This window comes from Dryobates pubescens, chromosome 9, assembly GCF_014839835.1.
Source record: "Dryobates pubescens isolate bDryPub1 chromosome 9, bDryPub1.pri, whole genome shotgun sequence".
Taxonomy (NCBI): Eukaryota; Metazoa; Chordata; class Aves; order Piciformes; family Picidae; genus Dryobates; species Dryobates pubescens.
In genome coordinates this window covers 38,457,286-38,478,573 of record NC_071620.1, presented here as the reverse complement: position 1 = coordinate 38,478,573, position 21,288 = coordinate 38,457,286, and the positions used below count along the sequence as shown (strand labels likewise).

Below are 21,288 nucleotides of genomic sequence, written 5' to 3'. Positions count from 1 at the left end.
AAAGCATTTTAACCTGGCCAAGTCTTTAGCAAGTGCAAGCTGGTACTGTTCCTCTAGCTTGAGTCCAGCTCTTGCCAAGGTGAAAATGAGGTGTATACACTCCAGGTTGCATAAATATCACAGTATAACTAAGGTTGGAAGAGACCTCGAGGATCATCGAGTCCAACCTGTCTCCAGAAAGAAATAAAGCTGAGTGAAACCATGGTATTTGAGCCTACAACATCCTATGAACCAACACCAGGAGATTCATGCTGATGGAGAGAATCTGCTCTGGATGTTATAAATAGCACAGATCAAACAGGACAGCAGCTGTCCTGCCCCTCTGGCAGCTGAGCAATTGGTAGTGGATCACAAAAAAGGAGGCTAGTTGCAAAGTATTGTCCCACAGCATTTACCTTAGAAACTGTCACCAGCCAGCCCTAGCAACAGGAGATTGAAGCAGAAAGGTCACCCACAGGAATGTAACTAGAGGTAGAAGTTTATGGTTTTAGAGCAAAAACAGAAGAGATGAAAACACCAACCTTTGGTGTTTATAGATAACAGAGAGAGATTCACATGGTGCTTGCTGTTCCATCTCACGTCGCCAGCTGTGCTGCTCCCTCCTTTTATCTGCAAACTTTGACATGTCCACATTCTCTGACTCCAAAGACCTTATTCTGGTCAAATATGACCATGCTAAGCTGCACTTTGTTCCAACAGCAAACACCACTAATCACCTGCAACGTGGCTGATCAGCAAATGACAGGCACAGTTTCTTACTGCTGACTCCAAACAGTGCAGTACAGCACAGCACAGCACAGCTCATCAGCTTCATGTAAGATGCTTTACCACTGAGAAACATTATTTGACATCACAATACTCCAGATAAATGTACCAGTTTCAGCCAGGCAGAGATAGAAAGCAGATAGCTTTCCCACCCTCTTAGCCCTTTGGCAGTCCTCCATGCAGGTCGTGTCAGAGCCCAAGTGGCTGGAGACTGACTTGGTTCCCACCAGCTCAACTCTGATAGGTCTGCAGGCTTGACAGTGACTTGTCAAGCTACCCAGAGAGCTCAGGTTGCCTAAATCTCCAAAGCTCTCTCCAGCCTGGCAGAGCAAAGGGGACCCCCAGACACAGCTCTGCCCTGTTAGAAGGAGCCTGAATGTACTGTTCCCTGAAAGTCCTAGTGTTTCTCTTACTGCATAAGGAATACACTAACGGGATGAGAGACTTGACTGTGGTCTTAAGACATCCCAAATCTGAACATTTCCCAGCACAGGATATGAAAAAGTTCCTCACAATTTTTAAATAAACAAAACCTGCATTGAAATCTCTCAAGGGATGGTGTCCATTTCTACAGCTCATGCCAAACACACTTGCAGGGCCATTAGTACTTCTTCAGTGTTTTTTGGCTGCTCTCAATTATGCCTGACTTCTTCCTAAACCACAGGTGAGAAGAATTAAAAGCCATTTTTTTCCACTACCAAGTAAGAGACCCAGTTGCCATTCCAACTGACATCAAGCATGAGAGCAGGAGGGGTGGTGTGAAAAGAAATCTACCACTCACCTCCTGAATAAAAGTAGCACCAGTAGTTAGTTATGAACAGGACATAAGGAGCAGGTGGTTAGGTGGGGGGTTCAGAAGTTGCTTCCCTAACTTAAAGTGAAGTCACAAGTCACTATGGCCAAAATTCCACTTTACAGAAGGAGCTATGGGCATTAAACTTGCTTCCAATAACAGCTTTTAAATTAAATGCAACGTCATCTTTCTAAGAAATCTGCATTCTTGACAACATGGCAGAATTCTGAGGCATTCAAAATCCTAAGCCAGAGAGAGGCATGAAGCACCTGATCACTTAAATGATGAATTTTTGCTCTCCCACTAGAGCTTTCTGCTTCATCTGCCATTGATAATACTTGCCTGATAACTGAAAAGAAACTTAATTAAAAGATTCATCCCTCCCTCCCCTGAGGACATGGACACACCAAACCAAAAAAAAGGTAATTTAAAATCAAGCTCAAATACAGGTATTTCTTCCTGATACAAGTCAGTGGGTGACTGAGTGGGAAATTGGCTTGAATTAATGTATTAAGACACCAGTTTATAATTACAGGAGAGACTGCTAAGCTCCGAGGCCATTGAGTGGGTTTTGGTAAAACTAGGTCAAAATCTACCTGCCTAAGGGCCCAGACAGAGGAAGAAAGTAATCAATACACATTCACATATTGCCTATACAGCTCAAAAGCTGAAAAGCCAATTTCCAACTTACCTCAGGAAACAGAAGTCCTTCCAAAATGAGCTTTACCTGTGGCAGTTCTGCTCTGTCCTGATGCCTTGTACACCCTGCCTGCTTTACCATTCTCTGCACTCCTCACATTCACCCAGCACAGCTTCCTGAAGACATGATTCTGCCACCCACACTACTGAACCTGCTCTCAAAGGCTGTGATGGTTTAGGTATGGGAAAAGGTTATTTCTCTTTTGCTTCAGAAAGTGAAAAAGGTAAGTACAACAGACCTAGAGGACTCACAATAATGCATCCTTTTGCAATGAAAAAGATGGGGTTAAGAAACTGGAAAATGTTTTCTTAGAAGCCACACAACAGTAACTATGGAAATTCTCTTCATTCACAGACCATAAAGAAGCAGAATAAGGAGATTTGATGCAACAGGGGGAGCTTTTTGTACCTTTTTGCACCTTTTTGCCTTTCTTCTGAGATCTGCAAAGTGGGCAGCAAGAGGGAGTAAAGCCCCTTGTGTTGAGCAAGAGAAGAGGTGTATTTCATGTCCTATCAGAACAATGAGTCTGTGGTAGGTTAAGGGGAATCAAGAGTTAATTGGTACAACCACAAAGAGAGTCCTCCAAAAGCTAGAGTGCCAAGGGGATGGACACTATGTTCCAGCATATTGTAAATTGTTCTTCTGATCCTTTTCCTGATGTTCCTCTATTTAAGGGAGTGCACAACTGGTATCTTTCTTTTCTGCTCCCTGGTCAGGATGTGTGTGCCTGATTACCTGTGTGGGAGATGGCTTTGGTTGGTAGGGGATTTCCAGCTGGGCAGTTAGGCCTGGTGACCCTGTGGTAGGCCTGCTCTGGGGGAGGGGGAAGGGGGCTCATGGAGCAGGGAGGGGGCAGTTTGGCCTGCTCTCAGGCCTGCCAAAGCTGAGGGGGGTAGATGTTTCTGGAAGGTTTTGGCCTGGTAGGTCCAGGCAAAGGGCTAAGCCTAGGTTGTGAATGTAGTCCTTCTACCTGAATACCTTTTGGATGTATTTGTAGATAGAATTTCCATTTAAGCATCCAATCAGTGTAGAACATCTTTATTTTTATTCCTTGAAAATGAGGTAAAATAAATGTCTTGCTCCCTTCACCCTGGGCAGCTCGTGGCTCAAAACTGGAACAAAGTCCCAAGAGCTTATCTTCACGCCAGTGGAAGACAGCCAAGTAATATGCCTCCTCAAGGTCAACTGCTGTCGTTTCCTAATGCAGAAAAATTGTGATCTTCATGCATTTTTGGCCTCTGATAAGCACTACAACTACTCTGGGTCATGGCACTGGTCATTCTGGTTTGCAGTCTACACCAAAAGGAACTGGAACCAATTCAAAAGCTCCTTTCTTATTGAAAACTAATCATTCACCCTGTAACACTCTGTCAGCTAGTAATATTAATAACACACTCGCTTCCTGAATTTTGGGAACAGTCCAACTTTCACTGCAAATGTGGATCACAAGCTAAGTTAGACCAAACCTGAACTGCATACATATGGATGATTTCCTATTTTGTGATTTATCTCTCTGTCTTTACACCAGTAAAATCCTCCAGAAGAGATTTAACAGACTATACTGGATAAATAATTTCTCCCCTACTTTAACAAGCCACATGTTTCTACCCATTTCTGCACTCCACAAGCTCCAGTTCAGACAATTTATGAAGCCTGGCATTAGCCACAGAAGTGAATGAGATGACACGTGCGCTGGAGGTCAGTTGCACACTAAACATGTACTTACGTTATGCATGGACACAACCAATACAGAATCTGGGGTCAGCAGCCACAGGCAGATCAAGGTAATCTCTAAATGCAGTTGCTTTTGCTTCCCCTGCACCACTCTGACAATATGCACCCTGAAGAAACATCACAACCTTTCCAAAAGAGCTGCAACTGAAACAACTGGCTGCACATCAATTCACCTGGCCAGCTCCATATCACAAGTTCAAGTCTCAGCAACACGTGGGAAAACTGCAGACTTGTGATGCAACAATAAACTGACACTGAGGAAGGCTCTTGGCTCTCTCCTTCATGCCCATGGATGTAGTCATGAGAGAAACGAGATTTGCATGAATAGGCTTCTGGGATGAAACCTAGATCAGTGGCACTTGCAAGACCATTTGCAGACAAAAGCAGTCTTGCAGCTATGCAACGCCATGTTCTTAAAGGTGATGACCAGGTTAGCAATTCAGGTTAGCACCATCACAACCCTCTCTGGTGAGCTAAGATAAATTACAGCTTTGCAAGACTGAGCTGGTATCTGCAGACCTGATAGATTCTCTGCTCCAGCAGCCAGGCTGTGATGGGGATCAGCAACTGGCTGCTCAAATGCTCAGACACAGGAAGATAAACTATTCTTGCTCATACTATGTGAAATCTACTACTGCTTTCCTTCATGGAAGCAGCATTCAATTCCATGAGCCACTCACCTTCTGTAGCTGAGAGCTTATCAGATCTGTCAAGCTTTGTCGGGTTGTATTTCATGCTTTACAGTGAGATTCAAATTTGGGACCAGACATCACCCATCGTATTTCTGCCAGTCAAAAGTCTGGCTGCTTTTGAAACATCCTGGTGTGAAAATAGCCTCCATTTGGCAGCACTTACAGTATACAGAATTTGTGCTGTATGAAGGACTACAAATGCTTGGAAAGGACTGTGTTATTATGCTACATTAGAGCAAAACAGAAAAGACTGGGAGAGGATCTTATCAATGCTTATCAGTATCTAAACGGTGTGTGTCAAGAGCATGGAGTCAGTCTCTTCACAATGATGCCCAGCTACAGGACAAGGGCAATAGGCACAGAGGAAGTTCCATCTGAACATAAACAAAAATGACTTTGAGGGTGACAGAGCACTGAAACAGACTGTCCAGAGATGATGTGGATTCTCTTTCTCTGGAAGCAGTCAAAACTTGCCCAGATAAAATCCTGTGCAAGCTGCTCTGGGCAAACTTGCTTTACCAATCTGTACTATTCTGTGATTCTGTGAAATCAATCAAAATGAAGTAAAATGCTTTACCTCTTAATTTTGGACCTAGTTTTGCAGTGCTTGTAATGTCTTAAGACTTCATTACTCTCCTGATAGTATACAGCCCTAGTCCAAGGCTCATGGGATTACAATCAATTCAGTACTCAGCAAAGCAAAAGCTGCTAGCCCCATTTTTCCAAAGAAAAGCCTGAAAACATGAACTTCAGAAGCCCCAAATCCCAGTTAGGTAGAAGCCCTAAACTTCAATCTCTGTCTTGCAAGCAAGTGTCATGATTTCTGCATGTGAGTTAGAGCTAACTAAAGAAATACAGCTTTGAGGTGAACAAATTCATTGACAGTTTTGGATCAAATTAAGCAAATACTTTCTCCTTAGGCAAAAATGGCCATTCCCATAAAACATGGGTCCATTTCAACCTCCATTTTATCTTGACTATCTTCTTTCAGAAGAAATTTGTAATAAGGCAACACAAAGGGCAAACAAAGCTTTTTGTACTAACTCTGGAAGAATTTTCCTTCTGATGTGGTCAGCCACGGAGTGAGCCAGAACTATCTGTTACTTACACTGCTCTACTGCCGAACATCGAATGCTTAGGTCTGTCAAAACACCACAATTTCTTTTGCTTTCCCAGTCTAGCAAGAGCAAATGAGATAAATAAACTCTGACTAGTAGCAGTGGACTCATACAGCATGTTTTCAGAGAGTGTTATTCAGCTATTTTGGGTTGTTGGCTAAACAAATAAGATCGCAATGTGGGGCATTTTCAACAGACGAGTCACGTCTCATGATGTGATCAAAGCCTGAAGAGGGTTATGTGGTTGACAGGATTGCTTTTTTTACAGGTGTCTTGCCAAGGATCTAAAGGATTTAACTTTGAAAGGGCAGGTGGTTCAGGGATTTTTCTTAAAAGTCATATTCATCCCAGTGGTCTCAAGAGTACATCTCAAAATCAATTCCTTTGAAGACTTACATCAAATAAGCTTCACCTCTTGTTGTGGGGCGATGGAGGAAATGGCTTCAAGTTGTGCATGGGGAGGCTTAGATTGGATATTAGGAAACATTTTTTCACCCAGTGGTTGTCAAGCATTGGAACAGACTGCCCTGGAAAGCGCTTGAATCACCATCCCTGGAGGTATTTAAAGACATGGAGACATGGTGCTTTGGGACATGGTTCATTGGTGGTGGACTTGGCAGTGTTAGGTTTATGGTTGGAAATCAATGATCTTAAAGGTCTTTTACATCCTAAATTGTTCTGTGACTTTAATGATTCCGTTCCCTGTAGAATCACAGAGGAACCAGAGAGGTGCATTAGGACAGGTTGGACTCAATGATCTTGGAGGTCTCGTCCAACCTTAGTGATACTGTGAAACTGTGACTGGTGCAAGAAAGGAGAAAAGGCCAAAAGTCTGTTTTTCCACTCCAGAAAGTGTGGCGTTGGACAAGATGACCTAAGACACTGCATGCATGCACACAGCTTTAAACATCTATGCAAGATTTAACCAGACTCTACTATGCTGAGCTCTTCCCTCCATTTTTGTATTGTATCTGTGCACCTTACAGTGGTGCACTGAATACTGGAAACATCAATGCACACACCCAAACCAATGCCAAAGGCGCCACAATGGCTTACACCCATTGAGGATTTGCCCCACAGACAGTTTACTTTCTTTACTTTTCAGTTGGGTCAGTGTTTTCCTAACTTTTCCTCGAGTGACTTCACTGGCAAGTATCTTGCACGTCAATGATCGCTGCTTTTGATTTTTTTGCCAACCACAGAAATAAGCATTTAACTAAATAAAGATGTAAATTAAAAGGACTTCATATTTTGCCAAATAACAGCCACAGGTTGGAAAAACAATTTTCTATTCTTTAAACCATTCCTGCTCTGTATTTGTTAAGCAGTGATGGCTCTAGCTGGTTTCTTTCACACCGAGTTTGCAGAGCAATTGCCAGAGTGATGTCTTTGCCAATAAACAGGGTCCTTAAGTGCCATGACAATTAAAAAATAATGTCATGATCAGTACAAATAATTAGCACTATTGTTCTAACATCCATACTCTTTCGTCTGAGCTCTCATCTTCCAGAGCAGTTGCCTCTAGAAAAGAGTGAGGAGAACAAGTGCCAGCAGGTGGCACTCCAGAATATAAAGCACTAAGTACCGGGGTCTGGCAGAACCAAGAAAGCCAGACCTGTTTCTCTGTTCTACTAGCTTGCTGTAACACCCTTCAGGAGGTTTGGTTTAGCATGACCATCTGTGGTAGTTTCAGGCTATGCCCAAATTTTTCACAGATCTTGAACAGAAAGTAATAAAATGTAAATAAATCACTATTGGGTGTAAAAAGGAAATTAATGATAGTTCTAATAATCCCATTGGAGAGTTATCTACCATAAGAATTAGTTTGGTAAATAGTTTCTCTTTTTCGCCTCTTTGCTCTGGGAGAGATTAATTTGCTTCTGCTTGATCTTAGCTTGGCTAAGTCTAACAAAATATCTCTCTGCTCCTTTCTGTTGTCCCCTTTGTGTACAAGAGAGTAAGGGGGGGCAGGGAGGGAGAAGCTATTAGCTGCTCCCCTGGTGTTTGGCCAGGGTTCCTGTGCTGTTTATAAATTGTAAGTACCTGTAAATATTGTACATTTTGTACATACTCGCTGCATTTCATTGTAGATTGTAGTTTTGCTTGTAAACACAGCTTTCATTTGCTTCCAACTGAGCTGGTCTGGCAAATTTAATGTTGGGGGGGAATTTCCAAACCACCACACCATCTTCACTTCTCCACTCACAAACAGCATGGGCAAAGGCTGCCAGTCCTAGCTTTTAGCACTGTAAGATTATCCTGGTGCTGAATGGCATGCATCAGGAAGGGAAGATGCATCTTGCATAGTCAATTCTAAAAGGCAGTCAGGTATCAAGACGTCTACCCAAAGCACTGAACTCATCACTTGCTCCCTGACTGAAAGGAGAGCTCTCACAGGCCAGGCAGAGCTGCCTTCCCACATTGTGCATGAAGAGATGGCAGCATCTTACGGCCTCCACCACTCTCCTGAACTCCTCCACACAAGCAGCAAGCTGGAATCTGGTTCATATACAGTGGCTGTTATTGCTTTAAGACAGTATGGACAACAAAAACGGCACTCTCATGGTTAGGAAACTAATCTCTCTCCTGTTTAGTTTTAGTCATGCATTATATATTAACAGCTACAGTGTTCACCAGCACTCATGCTTCTCCTGCAGCAACGTCAGTCAAACAGGCACTTCTTCCAACTGACTGTCAGGAAATCCTCTGTCTTCATCCAGAAGAAATGAATCCACTTGTGGCTCATGTAGTCTTTGCAACTCTTAGCCAACTGCAAGAGCAATTGCTTCATTTGCTCTTGCTGGAAATAGACCTAATACTGTCTTCAAAATGAGGCAAATTAAAACAATGCAGCTTGAGGGAGATAGAAGGAAGTCCCCTTAAACCTAGGAAGATTGTGCTGCTCTCATCTTAGAAAATGAAATTCTAAAGAAAAACTGTGTGAGGTAGTTGTTGTGCCTAACTCTAGGCATCAAGCATGGCAATCAACATTCAGAGAGGTAATGAATTGGTTCACTTGACAAAATGCAATTCCCACATCACTGATCCCTGGAAAAAATTAGAATTTAAAACACCAAATGAAGTTCATACAACTGGGTGGGTAAAAAGCCTACATTTTTATCAGAAGTCTTTATGTATTACCTAAAAGCTACACAAATATGGAAAACAATCATCCCTCTTGCAAAAAGCATTCAGTGTTTCCTGCTTAAATTCTCCTTAAAGGCCAACCTGTACAATGGGATCCATCTGGTCATGTGGAAATAGCAGGAAAGATCTGTCAGAAAGTAATTTCCTTTCTTTTCCTGTATATGTCAATGGACCACTGGCATTCCCTGCCCACCCCTCTGTCCCTGAATTGAACCCAAATATAAATAGACACAAAGTGGAGAAGAATAAGGTCATCTCTGTGGATATAAGCAACACGCAAAGCAAATGTGTTTTGATGAGACACTGGAAGGGGTTGCCCAGGGAGATGGTAGAAGCCCCATCCCTGGAAGTTTTTAAGGCCAGGCTGGATGAGGCTCTGAGGAACCTGATCTAGGATGAGTTGTCTCTGCCCATGGCGGGATCACAGGATCACAGGATGTCAGGGGTTGGAAGGGACCAAAAGAGATCATTGAGTCCAACCTCCCTGCCAGAGCAGGACCATACACTCTAGCTCAGTGCACTCTAAGTGGGCTCTGAGCAACCTGACCTAGTGTAAAATGTCCCTGCCCATGGCAGGGAGGTTAGAACAAGATGATCCTTGAGATCCCTTCCAACCCTGACAGTTGTGTGATTCTATGATTCATGACCTTTAGAAAAAGAAAAGAGGCTAAATCTCAAAATATTCATAGCAAAAGCTTTCAAAAAAGGCAACTGCTGGATTTTTAAGACCACCTCAAAATCATCCTGACATGCCCTACATTTCCTGATCTATTTTAAAATTCCCTTTCAACTGCTATTATTTGTGTTTTCTTCAGTGGAAGTCACACAAACAAGGAAGGTGGCAACTTGCAAGAGGCTGTAAACTGAAAGAAGACACCATGAAACTGAGAGAATAAAAAGAACAAGCTTCTATATGCTTGAAGACTTTCAGGAGGTTCAGGGTTTGCTAATTATACAGCTGTAACAGTAGCAGAAATGTCCTTGCAGAAAGAGCTCACTACTTATTAAAAGCAAATTTGGGAGGAATACAACTTCCCTGAATCCTTGCCAGTTTGATATTATTAACCACCTCCTGCCTTCTAGATATGCTTCAACTTCAAACACTGACACATTTCCTACTCCACAGACTGACTAACTGTTCAATCAACTCCAGTGTTTCTGTTTTAAGAAGAGAGTCTACTTCAGAAGGCAAAATCACAAGCCTGAAGAGTTCTTAATTCTCATTCCCAGTGTAGCCCCACACTCCATTCCACTATTCAGAAATATCTATGCCAGACTAGCAAGAGAAGGCTCAGGAGAATCAAATCACCATCTCCTGTTTGCTGTAGTTTGAAGTTACAACAAATTCTAGCATCCTAGAGTTACCTGGGGACAAGCCCCTAAGAAAGGTAAGCCAGGATGCTGATTTAAAATAAGAGATGAGTGAGTTTTCATGGCAATTTGAGGTTCAAACTAACATCGTGTACCTGGACTAAAGGGTGTGGTGCCTTTCGTCTAAACACTGGAAATTTGGCAATTCATTTTCAGAACTGAAATGTTGCTTGTAACAACTCAAGGTACTTGCATACGGAATGAGTCGTGCTTCCACGCTGCAATACAGATAAGGTTTCCCAGCTAGATTCCATCTCCCATTAACTACAATAGTAACGCAACATGAAAAGAGAAGATGGAAGATAGACAGAAAACCAAGCCCCAAGGGTAGAATGGGAAAGCAAAGCATGCTAATTACAGTTCCTATGGAAGAAGGTGCTAGCATTCTTAAACCTAATCCTTCAGTCCCACTTTTCAGTGAAAGGAGATATTTTTTTCCCCTTCCCTTGATAAAATACATCAATGAAGTCTGACAAAATTAGGATGAAGAAAAAACTTTTAGAAGGCAATGCAGAACCACTCTTCAGACCTTCCAAGTGAAGAGGCAAACAGCTTCACTCTTTTCATTGTTCAGAAGCTAAGGAAGAGGTATTTTTCCATTACAAGAACATTCCTGAGGCTTCATAGCAATGTACCCCTGGCTTCATTCTTCACCACACAATTCTTCTGGATCTTTACACCCTCAAAGCTTTAGCTAAGTTTTTGTCACCACTATGACAGGAAAACCTTCATCTACATACAATCTTCACAGTGGTGCCTCAGTGCTTGACACTGAAGTGAAATGAAATGAGAGGGGGTTCATGGATTTTGGATGCTGTATGCACCCCATTTCCACATGCAGCTACCATCTCATCCTCAAATTACAATCTAAATGGGTCTGGGCTTAGTAAAGGGACAGGACAGCTAAAACACAGCACCTCATTAAATATGAAGGGAAATAATTCCTTTCATGTTATCCAGATTTCTGTGCAAATTACTGCAATTCATGAAATGAAACAAAACAAAACAAAAACCCCTAAACAAACAAACAAACAATCCACAAAATACCCAACCCAAACCCCAGAGAATTCGGTCCAAAAAATCTTAACCCAATTAAAAAAAAAAGGAAAAAAAATCATTGTTTCAACACAATTCAATAATCTGGAGTATCAGTAGTGCTGATTGTCTGCTCTCTTCAATGGTCCCTTGTTCTCCTTGCTCTGGAAAAAACCCCAAACATCTGTTCTGAGCTGCAACAAACTGAAGGTGCAACCAATGTGCTGACCATGTGTCCATGACAGGGCTGGCTCACCTACTTAAGGGGCTGGTTATGAATCGCAGCAATCTCTCCCAGAGGTGACTAACACTTACTTCCCCCTCAAGGCACAACAACCTCAAGCAGAAGAAAAAAGTATAAACTAACACTTTTGCAGATAGTCCCCCAGCAGAGTCTCAACAGTAGTTTCCTCTAAGAGATCTGGGGAAGGTAACTAAGAAATCATCTGTTGATTGCAAACTTAAATGCTACACCATCAGCTGAAAAACTAGGGGGTTACTACTTAAGAAAAAGTTTAAACCTGTCATTGCACTCCTGGGTCTGTGATCTATAGTTTACAAAGCATCTCTGGTAAGAGTAACACACTGGGGACAAACATCTGAAGTATTACCCCTGCCATTATTGGACATCTCAGCCTTTACCTGCATCAGGAAGATCTAAGGTAGCCTAAATTTGACTTCAAACAAGACATCTGATCACGTTAATCTGCACACAACAGGGTCAGGATTTTCCCCAAGCTACATGCCAATGGCAGACTCAGTGAACCTGCCCAAGAACCTAGATACACCATGACAGCAGGAAACTTTCATTCACCGAGTGTGGATCTGCCACAATGATAATATTCTTTTCCCTTCTCCCAGATGAAAGCTTTGCATACCGGCAATTGCAGTAGCTCAGCAGAGCTCCAATGCCTCCCGCTGACCCCATTCCACTTTGAAATGCATAATTCAATATTCAGGTCAGAAAGGAAAAGTGAGTACGAGGGGAAGGCAGAGACCTGAGTTTCTGTCCCTTCTCCAATGAATGTTTAATTCTTTCATATTAAAAATTCATTTGGAGAAGGGCTAGAATACAGGCAGGCTAATGGGTTTACCTATGAAGAGAAAAAGATCCATGATCAAACGCTGCCAAAGGTGGGAGCTGAGTCTCCGCTTCCTTCAGGCTGAGTATCAGATCGAAGGGAGAGCAACTGCTGGCTCGCCTGCTGCTCACATCTCACCAGAAGGTATCTGACTCCAGAAAGGAATAAAAGTGAGTAGTTCATCACATTTTCCTGGAACAGAAAGCGGGCTGGCAGCTTAAAAGACCTCCTTTTAATTCTCCCTTGTTGTAGCCAGCTCATGTATCTCCTTATTTGGGATGCTGGCTTTTGCAAATCCCACTCTTGGGCCAACTTTTCTCCCAGCATCACACAAGAAGCCTCAATATCTGCATCCCACAGACTACAGTGCCTGGAAGGTTGAGATTGCAGTACTTAAGGTATTTTGTGGAACTGCTCTGGTGAAAATGCTCTTGAGTTTCTTGGTGTTCCAAAAACTTTGAGCTGATTTGACAGCCAACCCAACTAAGCTAAACACCAAACACCAAGTGCTCCATGGTCCTATCTACTGTTCCCCTTCAAATGAAAGAAGTTGAGGGGGTGCAGATGTTCACATACTCAGATAATCACATCTTTTATCAGTCACTATAAAGAAAAAAGTGGGGCTATTGAGAGGCTTTTCATAAGCAGAGGAAAATAGTTGGCAAGTAAATTTACCTGTAGCAAACTGCTCACATGCAGGTAGTTTTTGCCTTAGTACTTCTCTAAAACAGGGCAACCCAGCAGATTTTCTTGCCAGTGAAAGCAAGCTGTCTGAAGAGCCACACCACCATACAAAGGTTAAAAAGGGTGGGTGAAAGGAGGCGTTCTCTATGCAGAAATCAGGAGCTGCATCTCCTGTACAAACAGGAAGGCACCACCCAGGCTGTCCCTCTGGCTGGCTGTCAAGCAGGAGCCAGGACAGGGACTCAACATAGGGGCTCGTTTGTCTGTCTGGCCAGACACTGCCAAGGTGACCAGGGTTGCAACAGCCAGCAGGCAGGATGCTGGAAAACTCTGGTGAGAAAAAACCTTGCCCTGTGGATGGCCACCTTCCACCAGACACTGAAGCACAGATTTTAAAATCAAAGCAAGTACAATTGTGCCTCCATCTCAACCACAACATCTGTCCACAATGGATGTAACAAAAATTCATTTTCTAAACAAGCTGCTCAGTTGTATTTGTTTGTTATTTTTTTGGTTCCTCATTCAGTGACTGGCACAGCATTGCCTTCAGCAAAAGCCACATGTAAAGGACAGCATCTCAGGCAGCTTTCCCTGGGTGACACGAGGGTAGACAGGAGGAGAACTTCCTTTACTTTCTAGAAGCAGATGAACTCCCACTGAGTATTTATTTCAGACTCTAAGCTACTTTCACCAATCACTTAAAAGTTAAATAATTATCCCATTTCAAGATATCTAGCAATTCTATTTTGCACTCCCCCTCCCAAGCAGCTATTGCTTTTGTGATGATATTCATCTTGTCCATGATGACTATTATCTGCTGTATAAATATTGATGATCTGAGTAATTGCTGTTCTGTACATATGCTTCTCACAGACATAAATTTCTCTGCCTGAAGTAGGCTGCTGACAAAGTGCTTTCCTCCTTTTGCATGGCAATGAAACATTAGTGGAGGTGCCACTGAGAGCTGTTAGTCCTTGGAGGGGGAAAAATGGAGGGGGAAAAAAAAGGCAGCAAGGAACAATGGCCTTTGGAGAAGAATGAAGTGATGTTTGCCTGGACTGAGAAGACTGAATAGTCCCAAAGAACAACAAGTTAGCTAAGCTGGTATTCAGGAGGCTTAAGTTCAGCTTAGGCTGTGCCAACAGCTCAAAAGGAAAGAATTGATGTGGACTAAATGCTGGCCACCACTGCTCTTGGGACATGTTGTATATATCACAGAAATTGAACCCACCCAGTGGTTCAGTGATGACAGGGGTTACTTTGTCTGGGTCAAAATCCAACCAGAAAAACATACCAGTGTTGTACTGGAAGAATAATACCAAGCTGAGCATTATGTTGAGGCTGACAAATGCCACCTTGTAACCTCTGCCAGCACACAGCCAACAAGGCACACAATATCAAAACTGCTCTTGAGGCACCCAACAGCCACTCACGGATACCACAGGCATACAACACAGCATTGCTTCAAACTCTTCTCACTGATTAAATGTGTTTGCCTAGCAGACTTTGTGATCGTTTGGGTAGTCCTCTGTCGTCCTAAAAACAAGCCACTGAATGTCCTGGTTAATCATAATGCCTCATGGTGTGGCAGTACAAAAACCTGGTTTTGATAGACAGCTCTCCCACAGGCACATGGCCTCACACTTCCAGGCTTGGATTTTGCCTCTTTTGATGTTAAACATTCAACAGCACAGGAAAGGTGAAGACTTTTCTTTAGTGGACACAAATCATCTACAATATAAAACCTGAGAGTCTGAACCTCAATAAAATTAACCCCCACAGAATTATGGGTTGAGAGAGAAAGATTTTTTACAGCCATGTAAGTGTCTAAGTGTCCGCCAACCATTTACTGTCTCTGGAAATGAACACAGGACAAAGGCTTTCTTTCTAATTAAAAAAAAAAAAAAAAAATCTACTTTACATATGCTACAGAAATTAAGGGGAAACAAAAAATCTGCCTGGTTTACATCCGTGTCAGTGAGGATGAGAGTGGCTACAAAGAGGATGCAGAAAGCAGCGGGAAAAAGAGACATCCAACTCCCCACAGGAGCTGGAGGCCAGGGCAGGAACAAGAGGTGGGCAGAGACAGAGAGCAAGCAGGAAGCAAGGGAGAATACAGATAACATGCAAGCAGCGTTTGGAGCACCCGGGAGTGGAGACAGAGGAGCTGAGTGTTTGCAATAAGCAAAAGACGTAAGTCTGGAAGCCTTACTTTCTCTGTTGCCTTGTTCAAACAACTACAGAATAAGCCATTATATGTAATCACAGCAGTCACTAATTTTTAGATGTACATTATATGCACATGAACAGCCTCAGTAAAAGCAGTTACTAAACACTGACAGAACCAATATTCTGCCTGCGGCACCACTTGTTCAGTATGGCCCTCATCACAGAATTAATTCCCCTCCTCCTTTCTGCAGCTTCTTTCCTTCCCCTGTTAAATTCTGCAGCGCTTTGTAGCTGGAGTTAACTGTGATGCAATCTCTAATGACAACTGTTATACGTCTCTGAATCTTGAAGAGAAGTTGCTTCCAGCAGAAAATAAAACACACTGGACTCTTACCAGTAACTCTGGGCATGCTTAACTAAGACTAAGCCACATAGCATAGCCTAATTAGTCCAACAGGTCATTAAGAAAGAAAAATCCACATGACCTCACTGTCAGTTCTTACACTGAGTCATTTTTGGAGACCAGTTGAAACAGAGCCCTGCATAGTTCTCTACATCAAATGCACACTGCTTTGATTGAAGTGGACTGGATCCTAACAAAAATAACCAAGTAACCTTCACCCTCTATGCTCTATCTGTTTTTCCCCCTTCTGTTTTAATACAAGACACAATCTAGTGACCTCCACTAAGTATCCAGTGGCCTCCAACATTTCTCAGACCTTCTTCATTTGCATGCAGGTAAGTTATGACACAAACTATCTGCCCATGGAATGCTCCACTGCTACTGCAAACAATTTTGCATGCAAATAGCAAATGCAGGTGGCCCAGCCATTAACTGCCCAATTCACAAGCACACACTTGGCAATTTCAAGTTTTTACACGTGTATTAATTTGAATGCAGTGAAAGGTATCCAGAATTTCAAAAGCCTTACTGAAATATCTTTTAAAAGCATGACTCAGATCTCAAATGTTTACATTCCCATAGTACTAAAAAGTGAAATCAAATCTCCACTAAATAATACTCTGTTTTCTAGGTAATTATTAATCTTGTGTTTCACTCTGAAATCACAATCATGTAACTTTGCTAACACTCTGCTCGTCCAACAGCTTTTTCCTGCAAGCAGTATCAATCCACCACAGCTGCACTGCCAAATTTCCTTAGAGGATGCAGAACTGCAGCACTACCAACTTGCATGTTTCCATCAAGAGAGTGACTTGTTTCCTCACATATGTGCCAAAGTCACTATGTCCACAAATCAAAATGTTCTGTTGGGTTTGTACCCTGCTAAAGTACCCCCCATGGAGATGTGAAAAAGCAGTTTCACTACGAAAATAAATACACTGGAGTTGATAATTTCTGTGCACACAGTCATCTATTGTTATTGCTTGAAAATACTCACTGCACTCTTAAGACCTAGGTAGCCAACATGGATTGTAGGACCCTGCCACTCTAGCTCTTTGTGATTTGCATCAGCTTTCCTGTGGATAGCAAGGGTTGGAAGATGGTGTTTGTGCCTCCCAGGTGCCAAGCACACCTTCTTTAGGGGTAAGAGCAGGTGAATGCTATGGTTTGCCTTCCCCTGCTGGTGTGAGAACTATACGTGGGCTATGCAACAAAGACACAGTGAAAGAGGAACTCTTGAACTGTCATGAAGGAATGGCTAAATCATGTGCATGCATCCTCAACATGGGCCAGAGGCCTGTACAGACTTGGGAGGTGTCTGCAGGTCTTCCCCTTTGCTACAACAGACAGAAGTATTTTGTACTAACTGTTCACAGAAAGATTTTCCCAATAGCTGGAGTTCTGCACTTTACCAAAGCAGAAAACCCATCCAAAGGACTGACCAAAAGTGCATGGAAACTATTCTAATCAATTTTATCTGTATTATGTACCTCTGAAACAAAATACCAGGTATCAAATACATCACCCAGTAATTCAAAGAAACCTAATAAGCAGGTTGAGATTTCAAGCAATCTCCTGAAATTACTACTCCTACAAATCTTTTTGCTGTTTGGTTGCAGAAGGTAAGGTGCCAGCGGTCTATCTTAGAACAGGAGCTGAAGAGATGGGGACACTTACAACAAAAGTAATATAATACAGTTCACAAACTGGTCTGCTTGCCAAAAAGATGTGTTTAGCAGTTTCCTATTATGTAGCACTAAAGAACTGCAACTTGTATTTCATTGTTTTATATTTTGCAGTGGCCTAAGATGTGTTTTCCTCCAGCTAATGCCAGGGTGACTCCCAGTTTTCACTTCAAGAATATTTCAAGCTCCAGAGAGTATAAATGTCTGTAATCTGACACACAATAGCCTCCACTTCCTAAGTGCACTACAACCAAACCACAGTTCTCTTTTTAGATTAAACTAACCTTCCGAAACTTTAAAAAATGTATTAAAGTAAGGCCAAAAATGAATGCAGGAGTGTCCTGTAGTGCTCGGTCCTCTTTGCAATCATCTCCAAACACTGACGGTTTGGTGTTGCTTAGTTTTGCAGTAAAGCTCAGCCAATGTAAACAATTCCTCCCAATGTTCACCAACATGGGAGAAAAGAGGAAAAGCTGATGGCAGATGCTATTCCTTTTGGGCAATTCAGTGCTTTCAGTGCTCTGGCTTATAGGTTTCTCTCTCCTCACAGGGATCCTAATGGAGAATACTGATGGGATTCACTGAAGGTCAAAAAATAATGACCAGGAATCAGTTACAGACAAGGAAGATACACTAAAGAAACAAAACAAGCAGCACTGTAAACAAACTTCTCCCTTAACATTTTTTCCCCTCCTTGCCTGTGTATCTTGCCTGCACTAGAAAAGTGGCAAGAAAATAAAAATGTTAATCATAGAATCATAGAATGGTCTGGCTTGGAAGGGACCTCTACAAAGGTCATCTAGTCCAACCCCCTCTGCAGTCAGCAGGGACATCCTCAACTAAATCAGGTTTCCCAGAGCCCTGTCAAGCCTCACCTTATCTCCAGGGATGGGGCCCCAACCACCTCCCTAGGCAACTTGTTCCAGCATTCCTGACATCCAATCTAAATCTACTCTTCTCTAATCTGAAGCCCTTGCCCCTCATCCTATCACTAGAGACCTCTGTGAACAGTCTCTCTCCATCCTTCTTGTAGGCTCCCTTCAAGTACTGGAAAATTGTGGCCCTCCCCTGGACCTGCTCCATCAGGTCCATGTCCTTCCTATGGCCATAGAGGTAGTTGTTTAACCCACAAATTGCTAATAGCTTTATTAAGTACTATCAAGGGTTTTCCTCTCTTGGAAGAGACACATTTCATAAAGCAGCTCAGAATTTCTATCATGTGTAAGACAATTTGAAATAGTCAAAGACTGCATGTGTTTCTTGCATCCCCTTCACTGAATAAGCAAGCCATGCTGAAATAAAAGACTAGCACATTACCCTCTTTTGATTTGATCTGCCAGAAGGGGAAGCTGATACATCTCAAGAGTACACAGCTTATCACACCAGCAGTCACTGGATTTTGCTCAGACCCATGTCATGAACGAAACTGAGGAGAGCAGCTCCCAAACTGTAATGCTGGGACAGCTAAGCAGCAGGCAAGTCAGGCAACTCAAAAAAAGTCCCTGGTACACTTCAGAGCTAGGAGTTGCCACTACCTATGGTACTATTTGATCTTTTTTTAAATCTAGCCAACAGAAAAATAGCTAGACATGGCTATCTAATACCCTAGGCATCAATCAATGCAGCTCTTACCCATAGAGAAGGGTAAGAAAGGCCAAGAAGAGAGTATAGAATAGAATAGAATAGAATAGAATAGAATAGAATAGAATAGAATAGAATAGAATAGAATAGAATAGAACAGAATAGAGCAGATCCAGGTAGGAAGAGACCTTCAAGATCATTGTGTCCAACCCATCAACCAATCCAACCTAATCAACTAAACCATGGCACCAAGCAAGGTTTGTGTCCATACAAAATTTTTTCTTCAACATTTTCACTTTTCTCATTTTGCCACTAAGAGAAACGTAGATGAAAGAGACTGAGAGAAGGAAAGGAAGAAGAAGGAGCCTTTTGTATTTTGCTTTCAAATTAAAAATCAGGTGGAATCTTTTTTTCATGGAAGTTTTCTTGCTTAGGAAAAAGAATTTTGCATTTGCACTAATTTAGTCAGCTAAGCATGTAACACCTACCAAGGATAAATAGCTATGGACCATTTTCCACCTCCCCTTCCCCATTATCAGTGTGGAAGGCAACAAATAGAAGAGTCTTAATGGAGATTCGAGCAGCAGGCCTCCCTCACACTGTGGGGTGGATTGAATTTTCCCCCCAGCATTGTATTTTGCCAGACCAGATCAGTTAGAAGCAAATGAAGCTGTATTTACAAGCAAAACTACAATCTACTATGGAATGCAATGAATATGTACAAAATATACAATGTTTACATACAAGTATTTACAATTGATAAACAGCACAAGAACCCACCTGGCCAAACACCAAGGAAGCTGCAACAGCTTCTCCCTTCCCTGCTCCCCTCATTACCCCCCGTACACAAAAACAGACGAGAGATAGAGCAGAGAAGTTGTTAATGCCAGTCACAACAAAGCAGTGCAGTCAAGGTCAGTAAAGGCAGGAGAAGCATCAGCCAGAGCCAAAGAAGCAAAAAGAGAGAAACTGTTTTGTACAACTAGTCTAAGTCCGTTATCTTCTCCAATGGGATTGTATAGAACTATCATTATTTTCCTTTTGGTGATTCATTTACATTCTACTAGTTTCTGCTCAAGATCTGTGGAAAACTATAAAGGTACAACCTCAAGCTACCACACACAGAGACATCCCCCCTTTCTGTTTGATCCCCATCTTCCACAGGTCCCTAACAAGAACCACAAACACTGCCTACTAATCTTCTCATCAGTAGTGCAAATAATCATCTTCACTTCTCGTCAAGTGTCTCTCCAGCTTAAACAGTGTGCCCACGCCCTTAGAATGCAGAGCCCCCGGTGCAAGAGCTGCCATGGACCTCCGAAACAACCTCATTGTGACACCACTATGTATGTCACACTTCGTGGCAGTGGCCAGCAGCCTGCTGAGCACAGCCATGTATGCACCCCCAGTGATCCTTCAGCTACCAGAATGGCTCATGAGCACATCCATCCCTAGCTCTGCACACACAGAATAGCCAGATACTGCAAATGCAGGGATCTCACAGAAGAGGCATTTGTCCACAGCAACATACCTCCAGGCCTCCTAAAACAAAATGCTGAGTAAGCAACACAGCAGAATGGCTACAGCACTGGATTGACATTTAAAAAAATAGAAACAAGACCTCACTTTAATCCCCCCAGGGCCATTCCTCCCTGCTCCAGAGATGCAGCAGCACTGCTGTTCTCCAGCCCTGTCCCTGAATGGACCTCAGGCTCACTCTTGCAGCCCTTATCTCCAGTCTTGCCTTCGTCCCGCCTGCTGCTGGAGGGACGCTGGCCCTGGTGCATCACTGCCATGCCTGAGGCTGTGGATGGACCCTGTTAGAGCACTTTGAAATCAAATTATGAGAAAGGCATTCTTCTGTGAAACATCATTACCGCCCTGCCAGCCAGTGCAGACCACAAGAGCTTCCAAAACAAAAAGAAATGTATCTGTATTAGTCCCCTAACCTTGGCATCAGGCCCATACTACCAGTTCTCATAACATTTGCTGGGAAACTAGACTACAGAACAGTGCTGCAAGGAAAAGGAAATCCTGCAAGAACCACATCAAAAAATACTAACCAGGCCTTTATCCCACAAAAGCAAAGAGAAGCTCTAACCTGGACAAGCTGCAGTCATCGATGGTACAACAGATCTACCGTGGTGGAAAGAAATAGTCTCCCAAGCATCTGCAAAATAGCATAATTCAAGTTTACTTTTGTATTACATATTTGGAAAGTATTGCTAGAAGAAAAGGGAAGGCTTAAGAAACACAAACATTCCAAATAACGACGCCAGCAATTCAGGACTCCCAGTCCTGCTGCGACCACAGATAGGAACACTGCCGA

General features: G+C 42.6%; 1 protein-coding gene across 1 annotated transcript in view; it reads right to left on the bottom strand.

Annotated features, from left to right (window-relative positions):
- Positions 1 to 21,288, bottom strand: part of RNF152 (ring finger protein 152) — a 41,594-nt gene that overhangs the window by 7,429 nt on the left and 12,877 nt on the right. The window contains exon 2 of the mRNA XM_054164222.1: positions 21,061 to 21,129. The gene's annotated coding sequence lies outside the window, so the exon portion shown is untranslated. The remainder of the gene's footprint in view (positions 1 to 21,060; positions 21,130 to 21,288) is intronic.